This window comes from Psammomys obesus, unplaced genomic scaffold (assembly GCF_907164565.1).
Source record: "Psammomys obesus unplaced genomic scaffold, mPsaObe1.curated_primary_1811, whole genome shotgun sequence".
Classification (NCBI taxonomy): domain Eukaryota; kingdom Metazoa; phylum Chordata; class Mammalia; order Rodentia; family Muridae; genus Psammomys; species Psammomys obesus.
This window is the reverse complement of record NW_026593286.1, coordinates 9,609,146-9,624,173: the sequence shown is the minus strand read 5'-3', so window position 1 is coordinate 9,624,173 and position 15,028 is coordinate 9,609,146.

The window sequence follows — 15,028 nt, the reverse complement described above, 5'->3', positions numbered from 1 at the left end:
AGGAAGCAATGGGTAAACATTTGCTCGAAGCCCTAAAAAGGATGACCCAAGTATCTTTGAAGATCTCCCAATAAAGGTAAGTTAAAAGCTTGATAAAACTGAACACTGCAAAAGAGCAGTAGTTGCTGGGAGCTAGAGGAGGTGAGTGTGTTCAATACTTTTCCTCAATGTCATGGCTGAATACCTGGGGCAGTGTGTGTGTGTGTGTGTGTGTGTGTGTGTGTGTGTGTGTTGGGTCACAGTTCAGGGCACAGCTCTTCAAGGTAGGGAAGAATGGAGTTGGGAACTGGCCTGTCTGTGGCAGCAGGATGCTGTTTGCTCATGTCAGAGAACCAGGAAGTGAAGGAAAGGGATGCCAATGCGCAGCGCTCCTCTTGATTCAGCCTGGCCGGCAGCACGGCGCACCTGCCGTTCAGGGCAGGTCTCTCCTCTTCAGTCACCTCTCTCTGGAGACACTCATGGCATACTCCAAAGGTGTTCCTTGCCAGTGCCAAGAATGAACAGGAGGGATGCGGGTTTTTTTTTAATTCATTTGGTCATGTGTGTAAGTGTGCCACCTCAGACATCTAAAGGTCAATGCTTTGAGTGTGTTCTATCATATGAGTCCTGGGGATTGAACTCATGCCAGGTTTGACAGCAAGCATCTTTACGTGTTGAGTCATCCCTCTGGCCCATTGCAAGACCCTCAGAGCAAGGAAGTTACTTCGTGAGATTTGTATAATTATGCATTTCTTCAAACACAAACCTTGCCACACCAAAGGGTGAAACTGATATGAATTAAGGACTTAAGGAAATTGCCGTAAGCTCACTGATTGTAACAAATAGCACTCAAATGGAGGGTGTGAGGAGTGAAGGAGGCTCTGATGGGAAACCTGTGTAGCTTCTCATTTGTGAGTGTCAACCTAAGTCCCTCCTAAAATGTGTGTAATTTAAAGGTTCCTGAGCACCTCATGGTCATGCTGAAAACCAAACGAATGAAAACGAATCTTGAAAGGACCAGGAGAAAGCAACGGTGCTGATGCAAAACCTCACCTCTGACTTCAGAAGCATTGTGCCTGGGCAGTCATGGAGCCAGATTTTGTAAAGATAAACTTGAAAGAGTGAACTTTCTAGGCCTCAAAGGAGCAGGTATATGGAAGCGAGCAGATCAGTGGTGGCATGTTTGAGAACCACATCAAGTAACAAGTGGATAGAGAGTTTGTACAAAAATTATTAATGATACAGAACTTAAGGGAAGAAAACTTGAAGATGGAAGGAGGTGCCGTGAACTGCATCCACCTCCCAAATAAAGTAAAATGACCAGCGAAATGTAACAAGTGCCCACTGCTTCAGATAAGGAATTTGTAGTCATTAGCAAGAGCAGATTCAGTAACCATGACGCAGAAGCCACCATATGGGTGGAGTTGCAGAGACAACAGAACTAGTTAGTTCAGTCTGAAAAGAGAAGAGAAGGAAAATCTAAGAATGGGAGGGTAACATCTGCTTTTAGCCATAGATATGACATAATTATGAAATTATGAGACACCCATTTAATATAGCGCATATGCCCGGTAATTTGGATAGTCATCTTGAACGGTAAGTCTAATTGCACTTGACTTAAAACAATTTGTGGCTCAGATTTTATGAAGATTTATTAATGAAATTCACAGCTGTTAGACATTTAATTAGTTGTCAGTGGGGAAGAGTTGTATGACCAGCTTATAAAGAATTTAACACATAACTATCAGAGCTGTTGAGAAATATCTTACAGTAAAATGTAAATTCACTTTTGTTGCTGCTAGTTCTTTAAGGGTTGGTAGACCTTTTGGCACTCCTTACATTTTTTCTTTGTATGAAAACTCAGAGCCGAACTTCTTAGTACCAATTTACCAATTTAAAATGATAGAAAAATATAAGAAGATTATGTTCATATTTTATTTTAGTGTGCATGTCAGAGATGGGATAACAATGAATGAGATGTTCTTACAATTTTGGGGTTTTGTTCATTTCCTTTTTTTTTTTTTTTTTAAGAGTGTTGCTATGGAGCCTTCTATGGAAGGTTCTCTGAAAGGTTTCACCTAGCAGGGGATCGAGGCAGTTGCTGAGACTCAGGGTCAAACTTTGGGCAGAGCACAGGTAGTCTTATGGAGGAAAAGAGGGGTGGGAATAGAGGGACATGGAGGGGACAGGAGCCCCACAAGGAGACTAACAAAACTAAAAGATCTGAGCCCAGGGGTTCCTGCAGAGACTGATGCACCAATGGAGGACCATGCATGGAGAGGACCTAGACCCCCTGCTCAGATGTGGCTGATTAGCAGCTCAGTCTCCATGTGGATCTCTGAGTGAGGGGAGCAGGAACTGCCTCTATCATGAACTCAGTTGACTGCTCTTTGATCACTCACCTCTGGTAATGCAGCCTTGCCAGTCTAGGAGGAAGAGGATCCAGGCAGTCCTCCTGAGACTTAACAAGCTATAGGCAGATGGCAATCATGGAGAACTTCCCCTTTCAGTGGACTAGGGAAAGGAGGTAGGGGGAAGAGAGAGGGAGGGTAGGGCTCGGGGAAGGTGAAGGAGGGAGCTTCAGTTGGGATATATAATGAATAAACTGTGAAGAAAAAAATTAAAATGAAAAAACAAACAAAAACCAGTGTTGCTCTGTAGCATACGCTAGGATAGAATTTGCTAGGTAGCTTAGTCTGACGTCAATGTGCCATTCATCTCCTTCAGTGTCCCACACGTTGGAGTGACAGCTGTGCAGCATCATGCCTTGCTGGAACCATTCTTAAACCTCAACAGTAAAAGGAGTAGTGAATTAGATTTAAAAAAAAAAAAAGGCAAAATAATCTGACTATTTTCCCCTAAAAGATACTAAATGTCCAGTAAGCACTTAGGGAAATTCTCAGTACCTAAGTACCTCTCAGTCAGTAGGGAAAACAAACCAGAATCATAACGGACACCACTCTGTACCTTTTGAATTGGCTCTCACCAAGACACTGGGCAATAACAAGTGTGAGCAAGGGTGGGGAGGCATTAGAAGTTCACATACTGCTGGGGTGGAAAAGGCAGTTGCTTTGCAACACAGTCGTACATCTAAATAGACAATGCTGATATGACCCAGTTAATTGCTAGATAAGTATACTCCAGAGTAATACAAATGTATGTTTACAGATAAGGTATTCAACGGTCGTGGTCGCATTATTTTTAAGGGCCAAATGGTGTAAACCCGAATGTCCACTAGGTGGTAAATATGCCAAGTGTGATCTGTTCACACAGTCAAACATTATTCATTCATACAGGAATGAAGTGCTAATTTATGCTGCAGTGTGGATGTACCTTGCAAGCATTATGCAAAGTGAAAGAACCTGATGCAAATGACCATGTATTTATGATTCTGTTTATGGAGTGTTCAAGGTAGGCAAATCCAGCTGGGTGTGGTGGAGGCCTAGGTAGGGGGGTTGAGAGAAAAAGGAGGAGGAGGGAAAAAAATGGAAGGAGGAAAGAGGAGCGTTGTGTTGGTAGGCTTTTTGTCAACACAAGCTGTCCTCATATGAGAAGAGAGAACCTCAACTGAGAAAATGCCTCCACTGGATTGACTTGTAGGTGCATCTGGGGCATTTTTCTTGATTAGCATGGATGTGGGAGGCTCCAGTCCAATGTGGATTGATGCCACACATAGGCAGGTGGTCTAAGAAAGAAGGTTGAGCAAGCAATAAGAGCAAAACAAGTAAATAGCATTCTTGTGTAATCTCTGCTTCAGTTCCTGCTTCCAGGTTTTTTTTTATCCTGACTTTACTTCACGATAGACTGCAATTGAGTTGTGTAAGGTAAATATACTCTTTCCTCCCCACGTTGATTTTGATTATGGTGTTTTATCACAGCAATAGACCGATGCCAAGAACGCAGCACCAAAGAGACAGATGAATGGTGGTTACATGGGCATAGAGAAATGGCCACTAATGGATACAGTTATTTTTTATGGAGTATGATGGTTTGAATGAAAATGGTTCCCGTAGGTCCACAGGGAGTGGCTCTATTAGGAGGTGTGGCCTAGATGGAGGAAGTGTGTTACTGGGGGTGGGCTTTGTGGTCTCATGCTCAAGCCAGGCCCATAGTCTCACTCTTTTCCTGCTACATGCCCATCCAAATGTAAAATTCTCAGCTACCTTTCCAGCACCATGTCTGTCTGTACACTGCCATGTTTCCCAACGCGATGACAGTGGTCTAAAACCCTGAACTATATATAAGCCAGCCCCAATTTAAATGTTTTTCATTGCTGAAAATAAGTGGTATCGGGCTAACTATGTTTATTATTAGCCCTATGATTCTTGTGGTGGTATTGTCTAACCTGCTATCACAATCAAATAAAACACAGATTTCACATTTTAGATTTGCCTTATTGGGCTGGGCAGGTAATTCACTTACACTATCTCCTATCTCCCGGTCCTCATCCCATACCTTCCACCTTAACCATTCCTAATTGGGCCACCTCCCATTCGTAATCCCAAATACTTGCTAATGTTCTCCATCTGGGTCCATCTTTTCCACGTCATTCTTGGAGTCCTTTCTCCTGGCCCACGTGGTTCCTTTTTCGTGATAACCCATCATGGCTTCCTCCTTCCTTCTCTATTCCTGTCTGTCTCCTTCCCAAGATCCTCTCTGTCCTCCAAGCCCTCGAACCTTAGCTCCACTCACCTCACTGTTGCCCAGCTCAGGTGTCAACGTTTTATTGGTCAGTCAGGAGTAATTTCTTAGGCAAGGTTTACACAAGGACAGGCATAGGTGAGAATGTGTGCATCCAGGCAGGGACCAAATTGGGGGGGGGGGCGGCAATAATTAGCATTAAAATGCATAGAACCACCACAACCAATGCAACTAGTCCTGCTGAGACCTGATAGGCTAGAGTCAGGAGGAAGACCTCCCCTATCAGTGGACTAGGGGAGGAGCAGAGGAGGAGAAGAGGGAGGGAGGGTAGAATTGGAAGGAGACAAGGGAGGGGGCCACAGCCGGGATACAAACTGAATAAATTGTAAAAATGATAATAATAATAATAAAAGAAAAAATACATAGCACCAGCCCAACCCTTAATACTTTCCTCTGTAAGAGTTACTCTGGTCATGGTGTCTCTTCACAGCAATAGAACCCTAACTAAGACATAGGAAGATGCTAAAATAGTCTGGAATTAAATAGATTTTGTGACTAGACTGAAACTGAGATAGTTGTGTAACAATTTTAATTATAATTGAAAGGAAATATTTATAGTATAAGAATTATATCTCATTTGATTATATTTGCCCATTATGTGAATACACACTTGCCATGCTACACATATGGGGAAGTCAGAAGACAATTTTCAGGAGTGGGTTATTTCCTTTGACCATAAGGATCACATGGTCAAAGCATGTGCTGGTTAAGCCCAGCAGCAAACACTAAGCCACGTCTCTGGCTCTGTATCTCACTTTTAAACGCAAACGTAAAATGACTCTATATGAATAGAACACTCCAATATTTTTTCTCCTGCACTGAAGCGTGCAGAATTATTTGAATCTCTGACATGAGGTCAATTCACACCAAGTGGCAGACACTCTCTAATATACATTTTGAAGCACTTGAACAAGAGAATGGCTAAGAAGCTAATTGCAAATAATCTAAATAAAATTTCTGTCTCGTTTCCTGGGATAATGAGATTGGGGAAACTGGGGCTCAGTTCCCAGTTGTGACGCACTGCCATTCTTGTAAGTCCTTCTGTTTCCCCTCACAAGGGCTTTTGTCAGTCAGCCGCTCGCCTATCATGACGCATGTCCATACATAATAAGGTGGGCTGCCAGCCAACAGTGACTGCATTCCAGTGCTTTGATGGTGATTTCATATAGGAACCATTCTAGGTGATAACATAGATCAAACAAGCCACATGGGGCTTTGTGTGGTCATAGTGATAGAAACCAATCACTTTTCACATCTCAGTAAGGAGAAGGAAGCAATGATATAATTGGTAGTGAGGATAAAGGAGAGAAAAAAACATTCTATTCCAACATAGAGAGAACCCAGTATCTGAAATTCTTTGCTAGTCTTTTGGTTGAGTGATCTGACCCTGCCAAGGGTTTAGTTGTCATCTTCAACTAAACCTGCATCCTGAGGCTGTTTCTCCTTGACCAGAAAGAATGAACAATTTTGGTAGTCACTGCTGAAATACATGATGACATCTCCCTCTGGTCACTGACCTCGATTCACCCTGTTTTCATGGCTCTGCTGGTATTTGTGGTGCACTGACTAATGTTGACTCTTGAACCTCTTAAATCTGGATTCAAATTCTAGCTGTGCACCTCAGGAAGCTCAAGCCTTTGATGCCTTATGTAAGTTCCCAGCTTTAAATTTTTCTGTTTGTAAGATGTGGATCATGATATCAATCTTTTATGGCTTTCAGAATTAATTTAAACGGATGGATGGATGGTCTGCACTATGGATAACTACAATCTAAGAACTGTTATTTAGCTACTTTGCTAGTTTAAATGATTAACATGGTTTTTATTTTCAAGTTTTTCCCAGGAAGAATAAGTTGGAATCCATTTTAAGAGTAAGGCTTGAGCCTGTATGTTTTTATTAATATACTTTTAGAATTCTAGCATTCTTTGCTTGATTCTTCATGAAGAAACTAGATTTCACTGAAATCACACATTAGTTTACCAAGTTAGTGAAAACCCACTTCTGTCCTTTTTAGGCAAACTCACAATTCCCTTAATGAGTGCACATCTAGGGGCCACATTTTTACATTTAAGTGGGTTAGTCTGTGTACCATTGAACTCAGGAATTTAAAAACCAAATGACCCTTGGAAAAAAATCTGAGCTTCGGTTTTTCCAAGGAAAGACTCAGGCTTATGGACCATCGATGAGCAGACTTCTCCCTCGTGTTCTCACCACCGTCCCCTCCCCGACTGATGGCTTCCTCCAAGGCACCAATAAACACCAGCGTTGAAAAGATGAACAATGAGATGGGTCACTTATCTCAGGGGCTTTATGTCATCCCTTTAGTGATCTGTTTGCCTCTTCCAGGACGCCACCCCTGTGACATAGTTCCCTACCCATTCTAGACTGTTCACCTGATAAACACCCAGCCTGGTTAGTAACCTCAGGTTCAAAGGGCTTCTTAGACAGCTTCCGGTGGTGATTAGAGTCTCCCACACAGTATTCCCACAGTCTTATGAACAATTTCCAACTGGTTATTTCTGGGGAAGAGCGTTCATCCTCATGTCCTCTGGCTCTTGTGGAGAATTGTTTGATGAAGATTTTAGTCCTACCTGCTGTGTTAACAATGTTGCCCAGATGTCTGTTTTATGTTCCCTTCAATAGCCCTTAGTTTCTAATTCTTTCTTTCTATTCTGTGTCAGAATAACCCAAAGAGAAAAAAGAATATGCCATTAACATCCTTCTTGAAAAAAATAGAAACCATTTGAAGACTTTAGGTTTAGGTTTTTAGGTTGCCTTGGTCCCTCTGGTAAAACTTTCTACCCAGTGTTGAGAGTCTAGTGGTTCAGAACCAAGATGGCCCTCGGGGCTAGTGTAGCTGAATGGCCTGGCCTATGCATGGCCGTCCATCGTCTGCACATGCGTGTTGGCCAAGAGGCATGTTTCTCTGGAGGCTGAGTGTCTGGCCTGCAGAAACTAGATGGGGCGGTCAGATGAGGAGTGACAAAGCCCCACACTGATCGGCACTTCAGACTCTCACTGCAAAACTTTTCTTTCCACTTCCCAACTCATTCCCTGTCTGGTTTCTGTTGTTGGAGGGGTGGTACGTGTTTGTGTCTGTGCATGTCGTGTGGCTTAGTTTTCTTTGTATCTAATCATCTTTTTTTTTAAAAAAAAATATAGCAAACAGTAAAATTTGCAGAAGCAAGAGATGCTCTGATGAATTGGAGGATCACCTTCATATTTAGGAGCAGCAGGGTAGGGCAAGAGAGACACTGGCCTCAAAAGTACTTGCTGCTCTTACAAAGAAGGCAAGTTTAATTAGCAGCTCCACATGAAGTGCCCCACAACCACCTGCATATCCAGTTCCAGGGGCTCTGACACACTTTTCTGGAGTGTAGGCACCAGCACTCATATGGCACACATAAATACATCCAGGAACACACACAAATGATTATTTTTTTTTAATGTGTGACATCACAGTATCAGGAATCAAGAAAGGCATGTTGACTTTTGGGAGGTCTTTGTTCCTCAAATTTTTACCACCTGCTCTGCTGACCGCCCCCAGAAGGCCCAGAGATCATGAGGCTGGCCATTCATTCCTTTGGAAATATTTTTTGAATGAAATTCATTGCATTGTTTTGTGAGACTGTTGGCTAAGAGAGTGCACCTATTACAAAACTTTTGAATTCTAAGTATTTCTGGAAGACACAGAGCTGTGGTTTGACTTGCCATTGTGCTGCCTGTGGGAGTTCCCTGTGTCTTCTGTCGAGGCCTAGCGATACAGCTGAGTTGTATGCTTAATGAGGTCTTCTGTGTCTGACCCACATGCATCCCATAAGACACTCTGAGAACCCTTCATTACTGGCATCGTAAATGGCTTTAAGTGCACTCTTGATGACAGCGACCAGCTGGTGTCATTCTCTAGAAAGTGCATGAAGTCATTCACTCATTAAAGTTTAATGGATGGCATTTACTGTGAAAGGGGCTGGGAATTTGAGACTAATGCATATGGTGGCTCCTTGAATTGAGAGCGCCACAGTCCTGGAATCAAGAATTACACTGGGATCGTTTGAGAAAAGATGCTGGCCCGGGAGTGGGGCAACTGGGTGTGAAGGATGAAGAGGAGAGAGAGCTGCTGAAAAAGCCTCTCAGAGCATCCCTCCCTATGGTCAATGGGGATCTGCAGAGTCTTCAGAGCGGTCCAGGCGCCAGGGAGACAGTGAGCGGGGCTGATAAGTGGGCAGGATTCCACTATCACAGAAGGAAGAAGAGCCCATAAGAAGACAAATACAGAGTCCTCAGGTCAATGAGAGGGACAAGGAAGGTGACTGGGAGACAATGATAGGTCATCTTTTTAAATCATCAAGTGAAGCAGGAACCAGTTGTGCGTAGGGCTGAGAAAATTACACCAGGCAGAGGAAGCAGCTTGGGCAAAAATGTTAAAGAAGGCACAACAATGTATGGGTTTGACGAGTGCAGAGAAGGCACGTGCAGGTGACAGGGCAGCTGTGCCAGGTGAGAGCTCATGCATGACGAAAGTTACAGCAAATGCAACCTGTAGAGGGAAGTCACTGGTGTGATGTAGCCCAGACCGCAGCTGCTGAGTGACAGTACCACAAGGGCAGTGGGGGTGGGACCACTAAGCGCTCGGGTGGTGTCAGAAGTGGACGGTAGCAGCTCTTTTACCATAGAACATCCACACCGAGAAACTGACGCAGAGATTTCTATTACTGCGTTAGTGTGGCCGGTGTGCAGGCAGAGGCGTACATACCCGTGTTCCCACGGATGCTTGCTTGCACGGAAACCAGAGGAGGGTACTGAGCGTCCTGCTCTGTTATTACGCTGCTGTGAGAGAGGAATTCAGAAGTGCGCATGTGGAGGACAGAGAAGTAAGAACAGGCGCGTCATAATCAGAGCTGACACTGAGCCAGTGGGGCGGCCGGAGAGATGGCGGTGAGATGGACTTGGGTGTCTTTCTTCATCTACACACTGTATTAGTAAGCACGTCTTTACAGTTCCCTAGACTGATTTCTTCTAAACTTTTAACTTTGATACATTATAGATTCACGTATATTTTAAAACTATTTAAATTGTTTAAATGTATATATATATATATATATATATATAACATATATACATTATGCAATTTTAAAACTAAATTGTTTTATTTACTTTTGTGTGTATATATGGTATGTGGGGGCAGGGAATATCCATGCTGCTGTGCACATTTGTGCCACAGGGGGATCATGGGTAATCCTCCTCTATCGCTTGCTGCCTCATTTCCTGGTCTCTCTCTGACCCCAGAAACTCCAGTTTCGGGTAGGCGGTCAGCTAGCCTCAGCGATGATCTGTCTATCTGTGTTCCTCTCAGTGCTGGGCTTCCAGAGCCTGGTTACACGGCTGCTCGGATCTGAACTCAGGCCCTCAGAGGTGCGCAGCAAGCACTCTCAACCACTGACCGTTTCTCTAGCCCTTTCTGCGCAGCGTTGAGAAACACCTTTCGCTCTGCTCCCTCCCGCGGGTAAGCCCTTTGCGCAGCTACGGTAAACTGTCACAGCCGAGAAGCTGACAGAGATTGCCTGTGTGGTATGTGTGCGCACGTGAACACGCACATCTGCTCTGTATGCGCGCACGGCAGCCGGAGGAGGCTCTCAAGTGTTCTGCTCTATGTGCTCTCCCTTGTTCTTTTGAGTCAGGCTCTCTCACTAAACCTGGACTTTGCTTTTTTTTTTTTTTTTTTTTTCCTTCAGCTAGACTGGCTGGCCCTGTGGTTCTCTGGTCTTCAGTCCTGTGCTGGGGTTACAGGTGCACACGGGTATGCTCAGCTTTATGTGGGTGCTGGAGATCCGAATTCCAGTCCTCAAGCCCGCGTGCGTGCTCTTACGGCCTAGTCACTCTAATTTTTGAACAGTAGCAGCCCAAATTGAGTTCCAGCTCCTTCAATGCTACCCAAAGGTAGAGGTGAGGTGTGGACATTTTGGAATGAATAACCACACTTTTGTTGACCTCAGAGAAGTGAGTGGCAGAAGCTATGAGACAGGGACATTGAACATGGAGCAAGGCTGCTCTCATACATGTTCCTACATGGGAGGTGTTTCTGCCCCGAGCATTAGACCCATGGTGTATCTCAGCATGACTCTGATCACAAAAGAAGCAAAGGAGGAATCCCCAGAGGGGGAATTCTTCCTGATGAGGGCTCTGTGTTTACCGTGGATGAATATTTAGACTACAGATGGTTGTTACAGCAAGATGGTAGATGAAAGCACAGAAGAGATCCTTGGAAATTAATAAAGTATGGCACCCTCTGTGCATTTAATTTTCAGGATTACAGGAGCTGTGGCTGTAAGAATATAGTATCAGTGGTGTGGAATATGACCAAAGAGGCACAGACGTGAAGGTTACCTGAAGTGGTTCCTGAAACATTTAGCAGTAACTATGATTCCATTCCTACCTCTCAAAAATGGTACTTGCCTCTGTCAGCCCTGCTGCCTGCTTTCATTGTTCTGAGAAATCTCTGTAAATATTTTAAAATTATTAATTTGTGATATGACAGGAGAGTAACACCTCTATAGCAGTTGAATGCGTGTGGATGACCTCTGGCTCGTGGGAAGGAAGTAGGAAAACATGGGAAAAGGCTAGCCAACAGACGAGGACATCTCAGCAAAGACCACCAGCCGCCCCAGCAGAGCGTTGCTTCTGGCTGCCACACTTCTGCTGGCAGCAGCCCTTCCCGCAGCCACAGCCACAGGAGCCGCAGCAGCCACCACAGTAGGTGACCCGGTAGCACCTGCAGCTGGTGCAGCCTCCACAGCCTCCACAGCCTCCACAGCCACCACAGCTGCCACAGCCACAGCAGCCCATGGTGTCAGCAGAGAAGTCTCGGGTAAGCTGAGGGGAGAGACTGAGGAGAGGAGGAGGTCTGAACGTTTGCCTCTGCCAACCCAGGGACCCTTAAATACTCCTGCAGGAGGCCTGGCACGAGGCTGGCCGTCACTTCCTTGTTATTGCTTTGGTGTCTGTGGTAAACACTTACTCTCTTGGCTACTTCCTCACCTCACGAGGGCACGTAGCTTCACTTGAACTTCAGTTTTAGATAGATTCACTTCCTTTCCATGGAGCGTGAACTGTCTAAAATATTTAATAAGCAGCGTTGTTCTGCCTGCTTGAGAATGACACTCCTTTGATTGGCAGTGTATGGCCTCAGCTGAAGACGAACATCTTCATCAGCCTTGCCAGTCGGGGCTGACATCCCAGATGGAAGGTGGCATGCCTTGGTTTTATTTTTTCCTTCTACTCTCATCACATACATACGACTTAGATTCTGACTTTACCCAGAGAGTCTATTAAAATGGGATTTAAAATAAACTAGTGGAAGGAATGTTGCATAGAACATCTTTATTTGGGAAATTTTCATATTAATGGTAATAAGTCTTGGAGGGGAAGGAAAGCCTTAAAGTCAATTCATCATCAAAGACAATCTATATATTAAATAGAAAAAAAATATTTTAAAAAGAAGCTATTCCTTCCTTCCTTCCTTCCTTCCTTCCTTTTTGTTTTCATTTTTCATGACAGGGTTTCTGTGCGTAGCCCTGGCTGTTCTGGAATTCTCTCTGCAGACAGGCTAGCCTGGAACTCAGAGATCTGCCTGCCTCTGCCATGGGATTAAAGGCGTGTGCGGCCGCCATTGCGCTATTTTCTCTCTTCTGGAGACATGACAACTGTTCCTAAAATGCTAACATCTGTAACTATCCTGTTTTATTCCAGTGAGTTCAGAGTTTCAAGTCTTAACTTTAAGACTTTAGGAAATTCCCATACTTTTTTTTTTTTTTTTTTTTTGTGAGTACCTTTAACACAGACAGCATTTCTACCACCCATAACCACATGCGTTTTGCTAACCGCCCCTTTCCACACTCGTACTTCCCAGTGTGACCCCTGTTTTCTAACGGTCACCACTTTAATTTCTGTCATCTAGAGTGAACATCATTATTTCTTTTTCGGACAATGACTGCTGCAATGTGGCTCATAAGGAAAAGACAGACAAAACACAATTGTTGGAGGGGGGCTGGACCTAATAGGCGTTTTCCTGAAAGTAGGAAAAAAATGGTGTTTTAAAAGGCCTGAGGCTGATGAAAGTCGAGAAAGAGTGAGGAATTTGTAGCTGTGTTTTCAGCTTCTGCAGTGAGCAGGACCAGAGAGGTGCACAGTGGGTAGAGAAGAGAGGTCTTAAAGGGAGGTCTTAAAGGACCTTCAAAGGCAGCTTTGAGTGAACAGGTAGAGGGGCCAGCCTCTCATGGCGGTAGCTGGGAGACACTCATCCATGGACAGTGCTGGTCCACGGCGAGAGGAGGAATGGCGGGCAGTTTTACAGACTTCACCATAACAAGCGACAGCATGGCAGAGTCTGCAGGTAGCAGAGAGATGGGTTGTAACTTTACCGGGATTGGGAAAGCAGTGGGTGAGAAGGGAAATATTAGTGGGTGCTAGGGACTTGGGTCTTCATCGAAAGCCGTGTGTGCTCTGAACTGGGAAAACATCTCTCGCCGCCCTCAGTTTTAACCTCCATTACAGTAAACAATCATAGGGATAAGCCATAAACCAAATACTGTTTGGGGTCTCCAGTGTTTTTTAAGGTCACAGACCCTGAAGCTGGAGGTTCTGAGGATAGATAGCTTTTCCCCAGCCCCTCGGCTCTTTGGCAACCATGCAAAATGCTTTTGCAAATCCATGCAAAATCTGAATGTAGGGCCACCTTAAGAGGAAAGACCTTCTCTAGACTGAAGGCAAGCCCAGAGGTTGCATGGTCTGGGCACACAGCACCACCCTACCTTTCTCCCTGGAGTCACTGAGCACAGGGCAAATGAGAACTTCTAAAACCAGGGCCAGAAAGCCTGTGTGGCTTCATGAGATGAGTTATTTCTCAAGCACTGGGTCCTTTCTCTGTAGTACAACATTCTGAGGAGCTAGTGTTCTGTCAACAAATTTCTCTCTCTCTCTCTCTCTCTCTCTCTCTCTCTCTCTCTCTCTCCCTTCCTTCCTTTTTCTGTAAAGCAATGGAGCTTCCTGAGCCCTCTGAGACCCTCCTCCATAGTTATTGTGGTATGTGCCAGTCTTAAGGCTGGACCTAGAAACATTCAGCCCTGTGAGGAGAGTGAGCCGTAAGGAGGAGGATGGGCTTGAGAATCGTGGACCTCTCCACTGAGGGTGACTTGATAGTTCTGCTGATGAGTTCCCTGAGCTCAGAGCATCACTCTTAGGTTGAAGACATAGCCCCTAACCTAGAAACCCAGGGTCCCTTTCAACTGAGGTACAGACCGATGGTGGGCACAGCAGATGGTGGAAACTACCTCCTTAGAACATGTTCTATCTCTCTCTACTGACGTGGCCACTAGGAACCTTACCTTATAGGTGTCAGGGGAAATAGGCCTGGGAAAACAGTACTGAGTGAGGAAAATGACTGTGGGCAGATGTACCTCCTGGCTTGGCTACTCCAAGACTGGTGGCACTTCAAAACAGATACAGGTTCCTCCAAATGTGCTCACGGAGAGGGACAGGGATGAGCTGGGTTAAATTGAAAACAACTGACTTAATGACCAGGCTGTTTGATAGGAAAATAAACAGCAGGAGTCCAATATTTTTACCTGTAGAAACTAAGAAACAATAACAAGGAAGTGGTCAGGTGCTCCCCTCAACTCACCCCAGCATTAGTATTTAAGGGGCTCCCCCAGCAGAAGGAGCATCACACCTGCCTCTCTTTCCTGAGTTTCTCTCCTCACTGCACCTGAGTCCTCTCTCCTGATATCATGGGTTGCTGTGGCTGTGGAGGCTGTGGCTGTGGAGGCTGTGGCTGTGGAGGCTGTGGCTGTGGTGGCTGTGGCTGTGGTGGCTGTGGCTGTGGAGGCTGTGGAGGCTGTGGTGGCTGTGGCTGTGGAGGCTGTGGCTGTGGTGGCTGTGGCTGTGGTGGCTGTGGTGGCTGCTGTGGCTGCTGTAACTGCTGTTGCTGCAAACCTGTGGTCTGCTGCTGCTGCCACCGCAGCTGCTGCAACTCCTGTGGCTGTGGCTGTGGGAAGGGCTGTTGCCAGCAGAAGTGCTGCTGCCAGCAGAAGTGCTGCGGCAAGAAGTGTTGCTGCTAGGAGAGCCTGCTGCTCTGCTCCTCCCCAGGATAGGGAGGCCACACTGTGTCCTGCTGGTAAGAATTTATCCTATTCTTCCCTTCTCTTCCCCTCACCCATTTATTACCAGCTCATCTCCTGCTTTGTGAACCCCATGCTCTGGCTTTCTGAACTCTTCCTTTGTCTGGATTCTGCATGCATCTACCCAGACCACATGAAATAGATACTAACCAAAGTCCCGATGGTAAGATGACCGG